At 41.9% G+C, this 18,147-nt stretch overlaps 1 pseudogene; it reads right to left on the bottom strand.

The window, feature by feature from the left end:
* Positions 1–1,974: 1,974 nt before the first annotated feature.
* LOC102484013 (U6 snRNA-associated Sm-like protein LSm5 pseudogene) lies at positions 1,975–2,375 on the bottom strand (annotated as a pseudogene).
* Positions 2,376–18,147: the final 15,772 nt, after the last annotated feature.

The following is an 18,147-nucleotide window of genomic DNA, read 5'->3' as shown; positions in this document are numbered from 1 at the left end:
CCCCGCCGCCCGCCAGGCCCGAGGACGCCCAGCTCCGCTGCCGATGCGGAGGAAATGGCATCCCCGAACTTCGTCGCAGGCCACAGCAGGCATCGGGGCCTCGCAGCCAGGACCGGGGAGAGGAACGTAGGATGCGAGGAAACTTTGGAAGCGGGAGCGGGAGAGTTCTCGCCGGGCGCGTGGAGGCCCGGTCCCGGCCGTGGCCGTGGTCTGGACACCTGTTCGTAGCGGGCTCCAACTTGGTACTCTAACGACCCAACTCCGGGCAAGAGCGACGTGGAATTCCTGCAAGAAAGGACAGTGGGGTGGAAGCGGGAGACCGCCGCTCCTCGCTCCGACGTTCAGATTTGAGGAGGCCCCGCAGCGTGGCGGTTAGATCTGACCCATCAGTTGGGCTGTGCGACCTGAGGCGACGAAGGGAGCCACTCTGGGCTATCAGAGCAGTTTTCGGATTTGTAAAAGGCCTTGAGGTCTAGTTCTGACGGGCTTTGACGCCCTTTTACGATGTCAGTTGTTCCCTGTTTCTGTTTTCTTGTCAGGTTTTCTAGTTACCCTGCTAAAGGGAATCTGTAGGTGCAGACGAATCTCCAGCCGGTAAAAGGCTGGGTTTATTTTGATATCAGAACTCCTGGAGAGCACACGTTAAGCAGGTGCGGACTTCGAACTAACCACACACAGGAGTCTCACCCTTCCGGACACAGGCTCCCAGAACTCACTCAACTGCACAGACAATGCGGGAGAGAGTCCATGGAGCTGTGAAGCCAATGCTACCTCCTAACAGACGAGCACCTGTACAGCAGCAGAATCGGCTTTCGAAGACAGAATATGGCCTTGTCTGGGGGCAAATGTTACCCTTTTCCTAAGTAAAAGAAGGGGTGCTGAAATTCTTGATTAGAAGATTCAGGCTAAGACCAACTGAGAGAACTGCCTCTACAGGAGTTCCATGGCAGACTAGCAGATAAGCTCCGTGCAGTCAGGAATTTTGCCTAATTCCCTTCTGTCTCCTCTGGTACCTCACAGCGACTGGCACATAGTAAATGTTCAGAAACGCATTTGTTGAGCTAGCCCTGCAGCTTAGTCGTTAAGGGAAGCTGGATCTCACATGGCCAATCACAGTTCCACTGTCTTGTGAGCTCGCCTAAAATCCTGACAGGGTGAAGAAAAAGACAAGGGACTGTGCCCTATTAAGGGATGCTTTCCGTTTCTGCCTCTCTGGCAAACACCAGCACCTTATTTCTGGCAACTGAAAAAAAGATAACACGAGGCAAGAGATCAGTGACCCCTCTTACACTTTGAAGTGGATTTAACAGAGATGGAGTATAGGGCATGTGGTTAAACAAACAAACAAAAATCCCCATAAAACCCCCCAAAAAACTGACAATTTGGTAATTGCTTGGAGGTGGAGGGTGAGGGAAAAATCAGAAATTTCCTCCTAGACTTGTTGTAGGTAATCAGAATACAGGATAAGATTTGGTGGTAGATGGTGAGGCAGGATGAAGATGACCTCAATTTTAGAGTCCTTGAGTCTGCAGTGGGACCATCCAGCAGATCGGTAATACAGTCCTTAATTCCCTAGGCCATATACATGCTACCAGTGGAATCACAGTAGAAATGAATTACTAGTTAGCTTGTATTAGTGTCACTCATATCAGTTTTAATACACTTTTTAAATTTTTTTAAATTTATCTTTATTTATTCATGTATTTATTTTAATTTGACCAGAGAGGGACAGAGCACAAGAATGAGAGAGAGGGAAAGTGAGAAGGCAAGCTGCCAGGTCCAGGCCTTGAACCGTGGTCGGCCATGTGGGAGTCTAGCGTCTTAACCACCACGCCACCTGCTGGTCCCCTAATACACATTTTTTTGACGGTTAACAAATAACATCTTTATTTTAGCCTTCAAAAAACAAACTTTTCTTCTTTTTCCAAAATAAGATTAATTTACAAAATAAGATTAACTTACAAAAACGGGCATACATCTTCAAAGCATTTCCCTTTAACGGGAAACAGCTTTACAGGACTTAACATTAAAAGGTTAAAAAAAAATGTATATTTTGTTGCCACTGTAAGACAAAACAGAATCTAGCATAAGTCTAGGATATCCATTCATACTTCAGGTCCTTCTCCAGGAACCAGCATTGTTATATTATTTCCATTTAGCAAAATCTGATCTAATTCAGTAATCCTTCATTCTGGTGTGATTTCAAATTCAGTAACATCTTCCAGTACCACGTTGACAAAGTCATCAAATCTTAGAAGTGTACCAACAATTTCCTTATCACTTTTCATCACAATGTGAATTCTTGATCGTATATATTTGTCCACAAGCTCTAAAGGCAGCAGCTGCAACGGGTTGGTAGTAGCGTTAGCTGCCATGGCTACGCCGGAAGTGGCCTCAGTTTTAATACACTTCTGTTGTGTAACAATCAATCCCCAATGGGACCAGCAGTTAGCATAATGGCTATGCCGCTGGACTCCCACATAGTCGACTGCGGTTTGAGTTCCGGGACTGGGTGGCTTAAACTTACACCAGGCCCGTGTGCGTGCGTGCCGTGCCCAAGATCCCGAGAGGAGAACGGAGGAGAAGGGATTGAGGCATGGCTCTCCCCCCTGGGGAGTGATTTCTCACTTTCTGTCTGTCTCTCGCTGTCTGTCTGGCTAGCGCATGTGCCCTATAGCAAAAACCTCTCCAAAAAAAGAAAAAAAAATCAATCCCCAAACTTGATGATTTGAAAAAAGAAAACTACTTTACTCATGATTCTGTGGCTAGACAATGTGGCCTCAATTATTATAGAATAGCTTTCCTTGGCATCACATGGTGATGGCTAGGCAGACTCAAGCATTTCTGGTCAGCTAGTAGCCAATGACCTGACTCGGATGTCTGGGGTTGGCTGGTTGTCAGCAGAATGACAACGGTACTTGGGACATAGGTTAGTATGCAGAAGGCTAACCTGTGCTTTTCCATATGTTAGTGGTTATACTATTTCTAAGAGCACCAATAGAAGGCAAGCCCTAACTGGTGTGCACTTCTCCAGACTTTACTTATGTTTCGTTGGCTAATCGAATTCATGTGGCCAATCCTAGAGTCATTGTGGAAGTGGATGACCTAAGGATATGGATATAAAGGAGGGAGAACAAATTGGGATGATTACTGCAACAATCTATCACATTAAAAAAAAAATTGGGGGGCCAGCAGTTGGTGTAATGGCTATGTTGCTGGACTCCCACGTAGTCGACCGCGGTTCAAGTTCCAGACCTGGTGGCTTAAACTCATGCCGGGTGCATGTGCGTGCGTGCCCAAGATCCCGAGAGGAGAATGGAGAAGGGATTGCGGTGTGGTCATCCCCCTGGGGGGTGATTTCTCGCTTTCTGTCTCTCTGTTTCTGTCTGTCTGGCGAGCGCACGTGCCCTATAGCAAAAACCTCTCCAAAAAAAGAAAAATTTTGCCAGACAGTGTGTGCAAGCATGTGCACTCACTGGAAAGAGACGAAGCGAGAGAGTAATAAAGCACCTGCCATGGGGAATGGTCATGCTATAATCCATTCTCTTCCACCCCTCTTTTAGAATTTTGGGCTCACACACACGTGCCTGGAAGTTTCTCCAGCTACCAGGTCTGTAACTCAAACTACACAGTCAGCCATGTGGGATCTAGTCAACTTAACTACCATGGCAACCAGCTGGCCCTAAAGGTGCTGTTTATATGGGGTAACTGATGGAGCATCAGCCCCTGCACACTGCCATGCACCAAGACCTTGTCCTCCTCCCAAACTTGGCAAAGCTGACTTGCATTCTGGCCATCTTCAGCATTCTCAGTCCCCAGGCTTGCCATCTATGGCAAAATTCTGAAACAAACAAAAACAAGAGTCCCCCCTGCCCCCCAAGGTGAGATACCTACCTTATTCAAAAGTGCACAGGCAAGGCTTATTAGATGCCAGAGTTGCTGCTATTGTGCTACCCTCTTAGAAGAGTGCCAAAGGGAGATGCCTCTGGATGCTGCTGGCATTGCAGGAGCCTGGACTGTTAAGGGGCCAACACTGCAGATCTGGAGGAAAAGCCCCTGCCTACTTCAGCACCCTCTACTGGCAAAGTTGAACAGGATGCCAGCTGACAAAGGCAAACTATTTAAAAGGCCTAACTGTATTTTTACAGGATGAACAATGAAGGGCAGATTTAGAATTGAGAGGAAATACATTATTGACACAAAGATGGTGTGTATGTTAGCCTAGCAAAGGTCCCTAAATGACCTCATATAAATAGTACCAATGAGGCCAGTTGATGCTGTGGTTGTTAAGGCAGCTAGATCCCACCCACATGGCTGACTGTGGTTCAAGTCCTAGTTCTGGGGGCTTGAGAAACATGCCAGGTGCATGTGCATATATGCCCAAAATCCTTAAAGGAGGGAGAGATGGGAGAGAAACAACTATAGCATGACCATTCCCCATGAAAGGTGCTTTCTCACTCTCTCTCCTGTCTGCTCCAGTGAGTGCATGTACCTCTGGCAAATAAACAAAGAACACCTTTGGTTCTGGAATATGCTTTGTCATAACATGGTGCCTTCCAAATTTCTGCTGTCTTGCCCTAAAAGTAATTTGTTTTCTATACTATGAATATGGGGCAAAGTTTTACTTCAAGATATATTCCATCTAACACCAGATTCTATCAGTTTTACTTCCTAAATATTTTTTCAGATGAGTCAATTCTTTTCTCTCCCCATTGGCACCATCCAAGTGGAGCCATGATTATTTCATTCTTTTTCGAACTTGTGCAATAATCACCTGACAGTTTTCCATATCTTGTCTTGGCCTCTGTTCAATCCATTTTTTACTTGGTAGCCACAACATTTATTTTTTTTAATTTAGCTTTTTTATTTTGAAATAATTAGAGCTTCTAATTATAGGAGGCTATGAAGAAATATATAGAAGAACCCTGTGCATCTTTCCCCTAGTTTCTTCCAATTATTTTTTTTCTTCAGGTTTTTGCCATAGGGCATGTGTGCTCATGAGAAAAAGAGATACGGAGAGGGAAAGTGAGAAATCACCCTCCAGGGGAGATGGTTACGCTGCATTCTCTTGTGCTCCCTTCTCCTCCTGGGATTTTGGACATGCACACACATGTGCCTGGAGTGTTTTTCAAACCACTAGGCCCAGGATTTGAACAATGAGTTTGGCCATGTGGGATCCAGCTGCCTTAACCACCAGGCCATGGTGCCGGCCCCAGCAGTTTGTAGCCTTTGGAGATTGGTCTTTTCCCCTTAATTTCCTTGAATTTTATCCAAGTTGTTGATGTGTTACTTTGTCTTTTCTTACTATTCAGCAGTAGTCCATGTATGAATGTACATAGTTTGTTTAACCATTCACTTATTGAAGGACATCTGGGTAGTTTCTACATTTCTAGTTATTATTCTTACACCATTATGAACACTTACGTACAAGTTTCTGTGTGAAAATAAGTCTTCATTCTTCCGGGATCAATGCCCAAGAATGTAATTGATGGGTCATGTGGTAAGTCCATTTTTAGTTTTGAAAGGAACTGCCAAACTATTTTCCAGAGTACAGAGTGCTCTTTTTAAAACAGTAATCTCATGTCATCACTTTACATAAAACTCTTCAGTGGCTTCCCACTGCTATTATAATGAAGGCTAGATTTTTTTTAACAGACTACAAAGCTTACATAATTTCTACTGAACTCTCCAACCTCATTCTGTACCTCTCCCCTCGTTCTTTATACCTGCTGACCTTCTGAGAATTTCAATTTACCATTATTCTTCTGCCACAAGAGCTTTGCGAGTGCTCTTCTTGGGATGTTCTTCTTTCTTCTTCTTGGGATGGTCTTCTCCCTGCTCCTAGTCTATATAAGTCAAACTCTACCTTAAGTCATCTTCTTTCCCTCATGACTTCTCTCAGTTTGAAATTGCATATTAGTTTCTACAGCTAGCTCACTAGATCCTGTCTTCAACTCCAGATTAAAATTCATATGAAAAGCACTGTGTTCATTTTTTCTTATTATCTGGCACACAGCAGGTGTTCAATAAACATATTTTAAATGAATTAGATAATTAATCAAATGCTGGCAAAAAGTTCAATGCCAAAATTTGAACATTCTATAATTTTGTTTATCCATTATTCATATATGTTAACTACTAATTATGTTCAAGATAGTCCACTAAGCAATAGATTTCTTTGTTACTGTTTTTTTTCTTCTTCTTCTTTTTTTTTTTTTTTTTTTACTTTTATTATGGGGCACATTGTTGGAGAGAGAGAAAATGAGAAAGCACCCCCCAGGGGGTATAGCCATGCCACAATCCCTTCTCTTCCATTCTCCTCTTGAGATTTTGGGCATGCATGCACAGGGACTGGGGGGTTTCAAGCCTTTGGGTCTAGGATTTCAACCATGCTGTTGGCCACGCAGGATCCAGCCGCTTTAGCCACCACACCACTGACTAGCACCCACTAAGAAACAGATTTCTATAGTCATTCTCAGAGTCATACCAAATTTACATTAATGCATACTAAAATGTCTATTACTTCAGCAAGGACTTTCTAAATATTTCTTTTGGATAAATAATATTTGCTATGGGGTACTTGTGCTCATCAGAAAGAGATAGAGAAAACGTGAGAACTCGTCCCCAAGTAGGGATGTCCAATCCCTACTCCTCTGTTCTCTCAGGATTTTGGGCGCACCCACACATGCACCTGGCATGATTTTTCAAGCCATCAGGCCTAGGATTTGAACTGCTCAGTCTGGCCGTGTGGGATTTAGTTGCTTTAAACTACATCACCTGCTCCCTATCTGGTGGATAAATAATATATTTTTTAAAAGATTATTGGGACACTTATAATTCTTTTTTTTTTTTAATATCAGGGAGGTTTACAAGTCAAGAAAAAGAGAAATATCTGTGTAGCTGTCCATCTTGATCACTGTTTGTCCTTTGAACCTCTGCAGTCAATAACCAAAGACTTGAGTTTGACATACCAGCATAAGAAGGTCTATAATATCCTGGGAGGCCTTGTTTAAAGCATTCACCATTGAAGCATCCTATCTTAAGTGACATACTTTAAATAAGGTACCTGTCTTTGATCCTAAATGCACAGTGAATCACGTACTTCTTATTTGACAGCTATGAAACTAACATGGCAAAGTAATGTGGAATTTGCTTTGCTCTGTTTTTTTACAGCAATGGGAAAAGAGGCAGATTTTTTTCAGGATATAAATACTGCCAACTTAGGCAGACTGCAGCACTGTGGGTGCTGTGAGAAATTTTTAAGAACATGTGGCAACGAACAAGATATGTACATATTTGTGAATGAAACACAGCAAGGCAGGAGTACCTAAGAAACATGACAAGTCTTGGTGTTAAAACAACAAACTGTAAATATGGAACAATTGGCATTTTATAAAATCTCTTTTAAGAGGTAGAAATTGTGCCAATTTTAAGGCCTTGGGGATGATACATGTGTTTGGAGGGAAAGGGTAGAAAAAGGGAGGCAAAATAATGACAACTTTGTTCAGTAATAGTCATGTGAATCCCCTATTTTTTAATACTGAATTTGATACCATCAAATTCACCATTTTATTATGTACAGCAGAGTATATAGCATATTCATTTTTATAGTTTAGTGTATTTGCAGAGTTGTATAGCCATCACCACTAATTCCAGACATTTTCACCACCTTAGAAAGAAATCTATTTTGGTTTTGTTTTTGGAGAGGCTTTTGCTGTATGGCACGTGCACTCACCAGAAAGAGAGAGAGAGAGAAAGCAAGAAATCACCCCCCACTCCCAGGGGAGATGGCCATGCTGCAATCCCTTGTCCACTCTCTTCTTGGGATCTTGGGCACACATGCACACGTGAGTTTAAGCTGCCAGGTCCAGGACTTGAACCGCGGTTGACTACATGGGAGTCCAGTGACATAGCCATTACGCTAACTGCTGGTCCAGTGATTTCTCACTTTCTGTCTCTCTGTCTTTCTAGCGAGCGCATGCACCCTATAGCAAAAACCTCTCCAGAAAAAAGAATTATTTTATTTTATTTATTATCATCATCATTTTTAAATTTGCAATAGGGCACATGTGCTTACCAGAGAGAGACAGAGAGAGACAGAGAGAGAAAGGGAAAGCAAGCCACCAGGTCTGGGACTTGAATTGCAGTTAGCCATGTGGGAGTCCAGCGCCTTCACCACCATGCCATCTGCTAGCCCCACACGTTGTTTTTTAAAATCTAAGAAACGAATACAATTTTCATGTTTCTTCTTTAATCTGGAGCAGTTCTTCAGTCTTCTCATGTCTTTAACGATACTGATATTTTTAAAATACAGGTAGGTTGTTATTGTAGAGTAATACCCAGTTTGGGTTTTTCTGATGTCTCCTCAGGTTTAAATTATGATTGCTGCATTCTTAGCAGAAACGATGCAAAAATAAGACTCTGTCCTACTCAGTGCATCACATCAGCAGGCACCTGAGATCAGTTTATTACTGGTGATGATAACCTTAATCACTTGGCTAATATGATGTCCATTAGGCTTTTTGACTGTAAAGTTGTCATCACTATAAAGTTAACAAGCACTCACTGGGAAAATGCTTTGAGACTATGTAAATCCCATTTCTCATTAAACTTTCATCTACTCTGTTTGTGTTCTTAGGTGATTCCTGCCTAAATCAATTGTAACTATCACAGCTGCAAAATGGTCATTTCAAATTCTTTCCTTTTACTTTTCTTATTTGGCATTTTACTGTGAAAAAGAGTTTGCTGGGCCAGCTGGTGGTGAGGTAGTTAAGGCAGCTGGATCCCACACTGTGTTTTCCAAACCACTGGGCCCAGGGCTCAAACTGGGGAGTCAGTCATATGGGATCCAGTTGCCTTAATCACCAGGCCACCTGGCTGCCCTGGTCTGATATATTCTTAATTGTAGTTAGTACGATGAAATACTTTTTTTTTTTCAAAGTACATGTTCTATGGGGTCAGCAGGTGGCATAGTGGTTAAGGCACTAGACACCCACATGGCTGATCATGGTTCAAGTCCTGGACCTGGAGGTTTGAAACTCACTCCAGACCCATATGCATGCATGCCCATAATCCTGAGAGGAGAATGGAGAAGGGACTGTGGCATGGCCATACCCCTTGCGAGAGGTGATTTCTCACTTCTTCTCTCTCTGTCTCTGTGTCTCTGACCTGTGCACACATTCAATAGCAAAAATCTCTCTCTCTAAAAAAGCATACTTTCTAGGGAACCAGCAGTTAGCGTAATGGCTATGTCGCTGGACTCCCACGTAGTTGACTGTGGTTTGCGTCCCAGACCCAGTGGCTTAAAACTCACGCCGGATGCGTGTGCGTGCGTGCCCAAGATCCTGAGAGGAGAATGGAGGAGAAGGGATTGCGGCGTGACCATCCCCCCTGGGGGGGTGATTTCTCACTTTCTGTCTCTCTGTCTCTCTCTGTCTGGCGAGTGCATGCGCCCTATAGCAAAAAAAACCTCTCCAAAAAAAAAAAAAAAAAAAGCGTACTTTCTAGATGTTTGTTGCTGACACTAGAAACTCTACTTTGATTCCATATCAACTATTTTACTTGTTCTTCTATTTGGGAATGATGGTTTGTAGATTATCTTGGATGTCTTATGTAGACAATCACATCAAATGAATGTAATGAGTTTTGTTTCCTCCCTTGCAGTTCTCCCTATAGGCATATATGATGCTGGATGTCTAACTCACGCACTCTGTTGTTGAACAGGAGTGGTCATAACAGGCATCTTAGACTTGTCCGTAACTTAAGAATGATGCTTACTACAGGTATTTGATGGGTATCTTTCATTAAATTAAGGTATTTGCCAACAGTTTTGTCAAAAGTATTTTTCTTTTTTGAAAGTAACGGGTAAAAGTAGAATTTCATCAGAATTTGTCTCTTTTTCCTTTTTCTTTATTTTTAAGAGAGATTTTTGCTATAGGGCATGTGTGCTCACCAGAGACAGAAAGTAAGAAATCACCCTATGGCACGCCACAGTCCCTTCTCTTCCAGTGTCCTCTCAGGACTTTTGCGCAAGCATGCACATGTGTCTGGCACGAGTTTGAAGCCACTGCGTCTGGGACTCGAACCACAGTCAACCATATGGGAGTCCAGTAACATAACCAGTATGCCATCTGCTGGTCCCTCTTTTTTTTTTTTTTTCTATTGTCAGAGGGCATGTGCATTCACCAGAGGGAGACAGAGAGAGAGAGAGGAAAAAAGCGGCCCCAGGGGCATGCTCATGCTGCAGTCCCATTTCCCTCCATGTCTCTGTCCTTTTGGGATTTGGTGTACATACACATGCACTCAAGTCGCTGTGGCCAGGATTTGAATGGTAGTTGGCCTGTGGGATCCAGCTCCCTTAACCACAAGCCCATGGGGCCAGCCCTTCTTCACGTGTTTATAGTCATTTAAATATCTTTCTTGGTTCACTTTTAAATTGGTAAACTGGGTTGTTGATTTTTGTTGAGTTTTACCAGTTCTTCATATATCTGGATATTAAACCATTATTATATATATGATTTGTAAACATTTCTCCCTTTTTTTATGGTTGTCTTATTTTTTTCTTTTTTTTTCTTTTTTTAAATTTTTATTTGCTATAGGGCATATGTGCCCACCAGAGAGAGACAGAGAACGAGAAAGAGAAAAAGAGAAGGAAAAAGCATCCTCAAGGGGGAATGGCCATGCCACAATCCCTTCTCCTCCATTCTCCCCTTGAGATTTTAGGTAGACATGCACACACACCTGGTGTGTTTTTTCAAGCCTTAAGGTCTAGCACTTGAACCACATAGTTAGCCATGTGGGTTCCAGCTGCCTTAACCACCATGCTACCAGCTGGCCTATGTCTTCTTACTTTTCTTGAGTGTTCTTTTTTTTTTTTGTTTTTTTTTTTTGAGAGGGGTTTTTTTTTTTTTCTTATAGGGTTTTTTCGCCAGACAGACAGAGAGAGACATAGAGACAGAAAGCGAGAAATCACCCCCCAGGGGGGATGGTCACGCCGCAATCCCTTCTCCTCCATTCTCCTCCCGGGATCTTGGGCACGCATGCACACGCGCCCGGCGTGAGTTTTAAGCCACCGGGTCCAGGACACGAACCGCGGTCGACTACGTGGGAGTCCAGCGACATAGCCATTATGCTAACTGCTGGTTCCCTCTTGAGTGTTCTTTGATGCACAGACCTTTAATTTTGAGTAAGTCCAATTTATCTTTTTTTTTTGCTTGTGCTTTTGGTGTCATATCCAAGAACCCAATACCACATCTAACACCATGGAGATAAACCACTATGTTTTAAGAGTCTTATGGGATTTTAAAATGTTTATTTTCTTTTAGTTTTCTGTGTGTTCACCAGAGAGACAGAAAGTGAAAAATTATACGCCAGAGGGAATAGTTAGGCTACAATTCCTTCTTTCCCATTCTCTTCTCAAGATTTTGGGCACACACACACACAGCATGTTTCTCAAGTCACCAGGCCTGGGACTCAAACTGTGCAGTAGGCCATGTGAGATCCAGCAGCCATGTAGGATCCAGCTGCCTTAACCACCATGCCACTGGCTGGCCTGAATTTTATGATTTTATTTTTTTATATTTAAGTTCTATTTGAGTTAATGTTTGCATAAGATATCTTCAAAATCTTCATGGAAGATTTGTATTATGAAAACATAAGACATGGATTTTAGGTTTTTTGCATCAGCATAAACTTGTACTTTAATTCCACTTCACATGAACTTTTAGAAGCTCCCTCGTCTATGATATGAAATACAGGATTTAACTTCATTTTTTTACATGTGGAAACCCAGTTGTCCAGATCCATTTATTATAGAGACTGTTCTTTCTCCACCAAATAAACTTTACACCCTTCTTGGAAATCAGTTAGCCACTGACATGAGTAAATTTCTGGACTCTATGCCAGTGGCCTCTATGTCTATCCTTATGTCATTACCACACCGTTTTCATTCCTTTAACTGTAGTAAGTCTTGGCATTGGGAAGTGTGAGTTTGCTGACTTTGTTCTTTTTCAAGATTGTATTAGCTGTTTGGGCCCGCTTGCAATTCCATATAAATTTGAGATTGGCTTTCCATTTCTTTAAGAAAAGCTGTTGGAATTTTGGATTTTTGTCATAGGGTGTGTGTACTCACCAGAGAGGGATTGGCCATGTCACAGTCCCTTTTCCTTTTCCTCCATTCTCCTCCTCTGATTTTGGGCATGCATGTACATGTGCCTGGTACATTTTCCAAGCTGCCATGTCCAGGACTCAAACCACACACTTGGCTATGTGGGAGTGCCTTAACCACCACATCACCCGCTAGCCCAGGCTGTTGGAATTTTGATAAGGACTGCACTGAACCTGTAGATCACTTTGGATACTAATAACACCTCAATACTATTAAGCCTTCCTACCCATGAGAATATCTTTTTATTTAGGTTAAATCTGTGTTAAAAATGTTTCATAGTCTTCAATGTACAATTTAACCAAATCACCTTTTTGGCTAAATTTAGACCTGGGGGACCAGCAGATGGTGTAATGGTTACATCACTGGATTCCCACGTGGCCAACTGAGATCTGAGACCTGGACCCAGAGGCTTGAAACTCATGCTGGGCACGTGTGAATGCGTGCCCAAAATCCCGAGTGGAGAATGGAAGAAAAGGGACGGTGAAGTGGCCACCTCCCCTGGGGAGTGATTTCTCACTTTCTGTCTCCAAAAAAAAAACTAGACCTAGGTACACTATTATTTTTTCCCCCAGAAAAGGTCTCACAGAGAACTTTCTATCCTGTCTTAGCTGCCCAGGTATACCTGAGTATTTCATTCTCTTATATTTTATTTTATACCCTCTTATAAATAGGATTGCTTTTAAAATTTCTTTTTCAGTTTGCTCAGTGCAAGTGTATAGAAATCTGATGAGAGCAGCTCTGTGGCCTGGTGGTTTAGAGAGTCGTGTCCCACAGTGTGGCTTAAATCCTAGCACCGGTGGCTTTGCTGGTCATGTGTACACTTCCTCAAAATTCCAACAGAATGGAAGAGAAGGAATTTTAGTGTGGCCCTACCCCATGGAGAGTGCTTCCTTTTTCTCTCTCTGGCAAGCACATGCACCTTCTGGCAAATGAAAAAAAGTGTCTAAATTAAAAAAAAAATCTGAGTTTTGTATGTTGATCTTGTACCCTGTAATTTTGTTAAATTCTGGGGTTATGTGTTTTTTTTTTTTTTTTTTTTTAATTTTGCTAGAGGGAATACGTACTTGCCAGAGAGAAAGAGAAAGCAATAGGGAGAAAGCACTACCCAAACTGCAATTCTTTGTCAGCCTCCGCACCCCCCCCCCCCCGGGGAGTTTTGGGCATGCGTGTTCACACAGCTGGCAGGTTTTTCAAGTCGTTGGGTCTAGGACTCAAAATCATGTAGTCAGCCATGTGGTTTCTAATTCTTTAATCACTAGGCCATGGGCTGGCCTGTGGTGTTATTATGTTTTCAACATTTCATTTATTTTTTTATTATTGGGGCCAGCAGGTGGCATAGTAGTTGTGGTACTGGATTCCCAAATGATCAATTGTGGTTCAAGTCCCAGACCTGGTGGTTTAAAACTCATGCCAGGTGTGTATACTTAAGTGCCCAAAATCCCAAAAGAAGAATGGAAGAGAAGGGATTGTGGCGTGTCCATCTTCCCTGGGAGGGTGACATCTCACTTTTTCTCTGTCTCTCTCCATGTCTCTAGTGAGTACACACACCCTATAGCAAAATCTCTCTTTTAAAAAAATTACTATATTTTAGATAGTTTTATTATGTCATGATCCACTTGCCACAGCTTCCCCAGAAGCAGGGACAACAGATATGTACCCCTGCATTTAGCTTTTAGGTTGGGCTGGAATAGAGCCACACTTCCCATGTGGTCTCAGCCTGCCAAATAGCATCAACCATCTCATGCTACCATGGCTGGGCCAACATTTTCTCTTTTTCTTTTTTTCCCCCCAATCTTTGAAGTGACGTTTTATTTACTTTTGAAAATAGTCATTACATGGGGCCAGGAGATGGCATGGTGGTTGGGGCTCTGGATTCCCGTATAACCAACTGCAGTTCGAGTCCTGGACCTGGCAGCTTGAAAATTATGTCAGGCTTGTGTGTGTACGTGCCCAAAATCCTGAGAGGAGAAGGAACTGTGTGGCTATTCTCCCTGGGGGAGTAATTTCTCACTTTCCCTCTCACTTTCTCTGTCTTTCTCCAGCAAACATGTGCCTTATGGCAAATAAATAAATAAATATAAATAAACCCTTATAATAAAATAAAACAACACAAATTGAAAAAAAAAGGAAAATAGATATTTCAGATAGAATTATATTTTTCTTACCATTTACTCTGTTTTTCCTCAGGATCATCTTTGCCTCTTTCCCCTTTCTTTTTCTGCCTGCTGTTAAATTGATCAAGTATTCATGTCCTAGTCACCTAAATAAGGTTTAGAAGTTATATGTTCTATTTCTATTTTCAGAGTATTTATTCTGTTCCTTTTTTTTTTCTTAAGACTTTTGCCATTGCCATTGCTAGAAGTCACATGGACTCACCGGAGACAGGAAGAGGCAGAAGGAAAACGTACCACCCCAGCAGGACACGGTCATGCCACATTCCGGGCTTCTACTTCTCCATCCTGCGATTTGGAGCATATGCAAACATGCACTCAGAATGGTTTTCAAGCCACTGGGGGCAAGGAACTGAACTACTGTCAGCCACATGAGATCCAGCTCCCTTAAACATCAGGCCCTGAGGCCGGCCTCAGTTACTCTTTAATTAAAGTTACTTGAGAAAAGAATTGTAGAATGCTTTTCTACGTTTGCTTTCTACACTCTGCTTTACAATGCCTTCTAAACCCTGCTCCTTTATCACAGTCTTATGCTCATTGTTCTCTAATGCTTTTAGCTCTATCATGTTTTCCTGTACTCAAAATTAGTGGTATTTTTGTTTTATAGTCACTATAGAATTGTTTTAGACTTACATTTTTCTTTCTTTGCTCACCGTGGCTTTTTTTTTTTTTTAAAGAATAGCTTTGGGGCCGGCAGGCAGTGTGGTGGATAAGGGCGCTGGATTCCCACATGGGCGACCATGGTTCAAGTCCCAGACCTGGTGGCTTGCTTTCTCGCTTTCCCTTTCTCTCTCTCTCTGGTGGTCAAATAAAAAAAAATAACAATAACAAATGGAATTAAATAAATAAATAAGTAATAATAATAGCAGCAGCTTTGGGGGACCAGCAGTTAGCGTAATGGCTATGTCGCTGGACTCCTTTGTAGCCGACTGCAGTTTGAGTCCTGGACCCAGTGGCTTAAACTTATGCCGGGCGCATGTGCATGTATGCCCAAGATCCTGAGAGGAGAATGGAGGAGAAGGGATTGCAGCATGGTCATCCCCTCTGGGGAGTGATTTCTCACTTTCTGTCTCTCTGTCTCTCTCTGTCTTTCTGGCAAGCACATGCGCCTTATAGCAAAAACCTCCCCCCACCAAAAAAATAAAAAATAGCTTTGGGGTCAGCAGGTGGCATAGTGGTTAAGGTGCTGGATTCCCATATGGCCGACTGTGGTTTGAGTCCTGGACACCAGTGGCTTGGAACTAATGCCAGGCACGTGTGCATGTGGGCTCAAAATCCCAGGAGAGGAGACAAGAGGAGAGGAGGGGAGGGGAGGGAGGGAGGGGAGGGGAGAGTGGACTGCAGTGTGGTCCTCTCCACTGGGGGCATGATTTCTCATTTTATGTCTCTTTTTCTGGCAAGTGCATGTGCCCTATAGCAAAATCTCTCTAGAAGTAAAATAATAGCTTTGAAGTACAATTCACGTATTATTCAATATAACCATTTAAAGTGCTCAGTTAAATGATTTTTAGTAAGTGTAGTCACAGAATTGCACAACTATCCCAGTTAATTTTAGAACATTTCATTGTCCCCCAAAAAACCTCATCCTCACTAGCTGTCACTTCTCATTCCCTACAACTCTCTGGTCCAATGCAACTACTAACTACTATAGATCTATCCATTTTGAAATGTTTTATAAATGGAATTACATAATATATGGCCTCTTGACCAGCATCTTTCACTAAGCATTGTGTTTTCAAGATTCATCCATTTGTAGTATATATCAGTATTTCATTCTGTATTATTATTTCACTTAATTTTTCACAGAGTGGCTGTACATTTCATTTATCTATTTATAAGTCAGTGAACATTTGGGTTATTTCTACTTTTTGGGCATTATTAATACAAGTTTTATGTGAATACGTGTTTTCATTTCTCTTAGATGTATACCTAAAAATAGGGAGCTGGCAAGTGGCAGGTGGTTAAGGGCGCTGGATTCCCACATGGCCGAGCGTGGTTCAAATCCTGGGCCTGGCGGCTTGCTCTCTCTCTCTCTCTCTCTGTCCCTCTCTGGTCAAATTGAAATAAACAAATGAATAAATAAAAATCCAAAATAAAAAAAAAACACTTAAAAAAAAAAGATAGATACCTAAAAATAGGATTGCTGAGTCGAATTGTAACATCTCTTTTTGAGGATCTGCTAAACTATTTTCTATGGGTGGCTGCATGTTTTTACATTTCCACCAGCAATGTATGTGGACTCTAATTACTCCACATTCTTGCCAACACTTGATTAGCTACCTTTTTGATACATAACTATCCTTTTTGGTCTTTGGAAAAGCCATGATGCATATTTGCATAGAAAAATATGTCACAACTTTCCTGACTACCTAATAGTTGATATGAGGCAGTGTCTCACTGTGGTTTTGATTATTTCCTGATCATTATTGCTTTTTGCATCTCATCTTTCTTGTGGATTCTGTTTCCTTCTTGTCAATGTACATCTTGTATTATTTATTTAACAAGGGTTTATGAGTGGTAAATTCTCTCAATCTTTATCCAGATTTATGTTTACTTAATCCTAACATTTAAATGTTAGTTTATGTTGGTATAGAATTTCATACTGCAGTTATTTTCCACGTGATGTTTTACGACATTATTCCATTATTTTGTTACTTCTTTTGCTATGAAGAAAAATTTTCTTAGAGCAATTTACATATTCTTTCTTTTCTTCCCCAGCTACCTTTGAGTTTTTTTTTTTTTAATTTAATTTTTTGAGAGGTTTGTGCTATAGGGCATATGCACTCACCAGAAAGACGGAGACAGAGAACGTGAGAAATCACCCCTCAGGGAGGATGACCATGCCACAACCCCTTCTCCTCCATTCTCCTCTCAGGATCTTGGCCACGCACGCACACGCGCCTGGCCTGAGTTTAAGCCACTGGGTCCAGGACTCAAACTGCAGTCAACTACATGGGGGTCCAGTGACATAGACGTTACACCAACTGCGGATCCCCCTTTTTACTTTTACCGATCTTCTTTGTCTTTGATGTTCTACAGTTTCACTAATATGTCTTGGTGTAGGTTTCTAGATTGAGGTTTTTATTTTGTGGTTCTGAGAATTTATGGCTTTCATCAATTATTTAGTCATTTCTCTATGAATATTGCTTACCCTTTACTATCTTTAGTCTTTTATTTTGGAATATCTGTCAAGATATATGTTAAGTCTTCTCCATTTACTTCTGTTTTATATCCTCCATATGTATACCATTCTGTGTTATATTCTGGCTAATTTCCTCATATCTATTATTTTTTAAAAATAATTATTTTGTTGTATTTATTCATTCATTTATTTTAATTTGACCAGAGAGAGACAGAGAGAGAGAATGCAAGAAAGCAAGCCACCAGGTCCAGGACTCAAACTGTGGTCAGCCATGTGGGAGTATCCAGCGCTTTAACCACCATGTCACCTGCTGGTTCCCATATCTATTATTATTTTAGGTTTTTGCTACAAGGCACATGTGCTTGCCAGAGAGAGAGACAAGAGAGAAGGAAAGTGTGAAATCACTCCCCAGGGGGCATGGCCACACCACAATCTCTTCTCCATTCTCTTGGGATTATGGGAAAGCACATGCATCCAGCATGATTTTCAAGTCACCAGGTCTGGAACTCAAACTGTGGTTGACCAGGTGGGAGTCCAGCACTACACCACCTTCTGGCCCCTATTATTACTATTTTTAAAGACTGGGTCTCACTACGTCATGGTCCTCCCTCCTCAGCTTCCCAAGAAGCTGGAACTCTAAGAATGTACCGCTATGCTTGGCTCTTATT

The sequence above is a fragment of the Tupaia chinensis genome, unplaced genomic scaffold, assembly GCF_000334495.1.
Source record: "Tupaia chinensis unplaced genomic scaffold, TupChi_1.0 Scaffold141943_1, whole genome shotgun sequence".
NCBI lineage: Eukaryota > Metazoa > Chordata > Mammalia > Scandentia > Tupaiidae > Tupaia > Tupaia belangeri.
The sequence above is the reverse complement of the archived record's forward strand: the minus strand, read 5'-3'. Positions and strand labels throughout refer to the sequence as shown.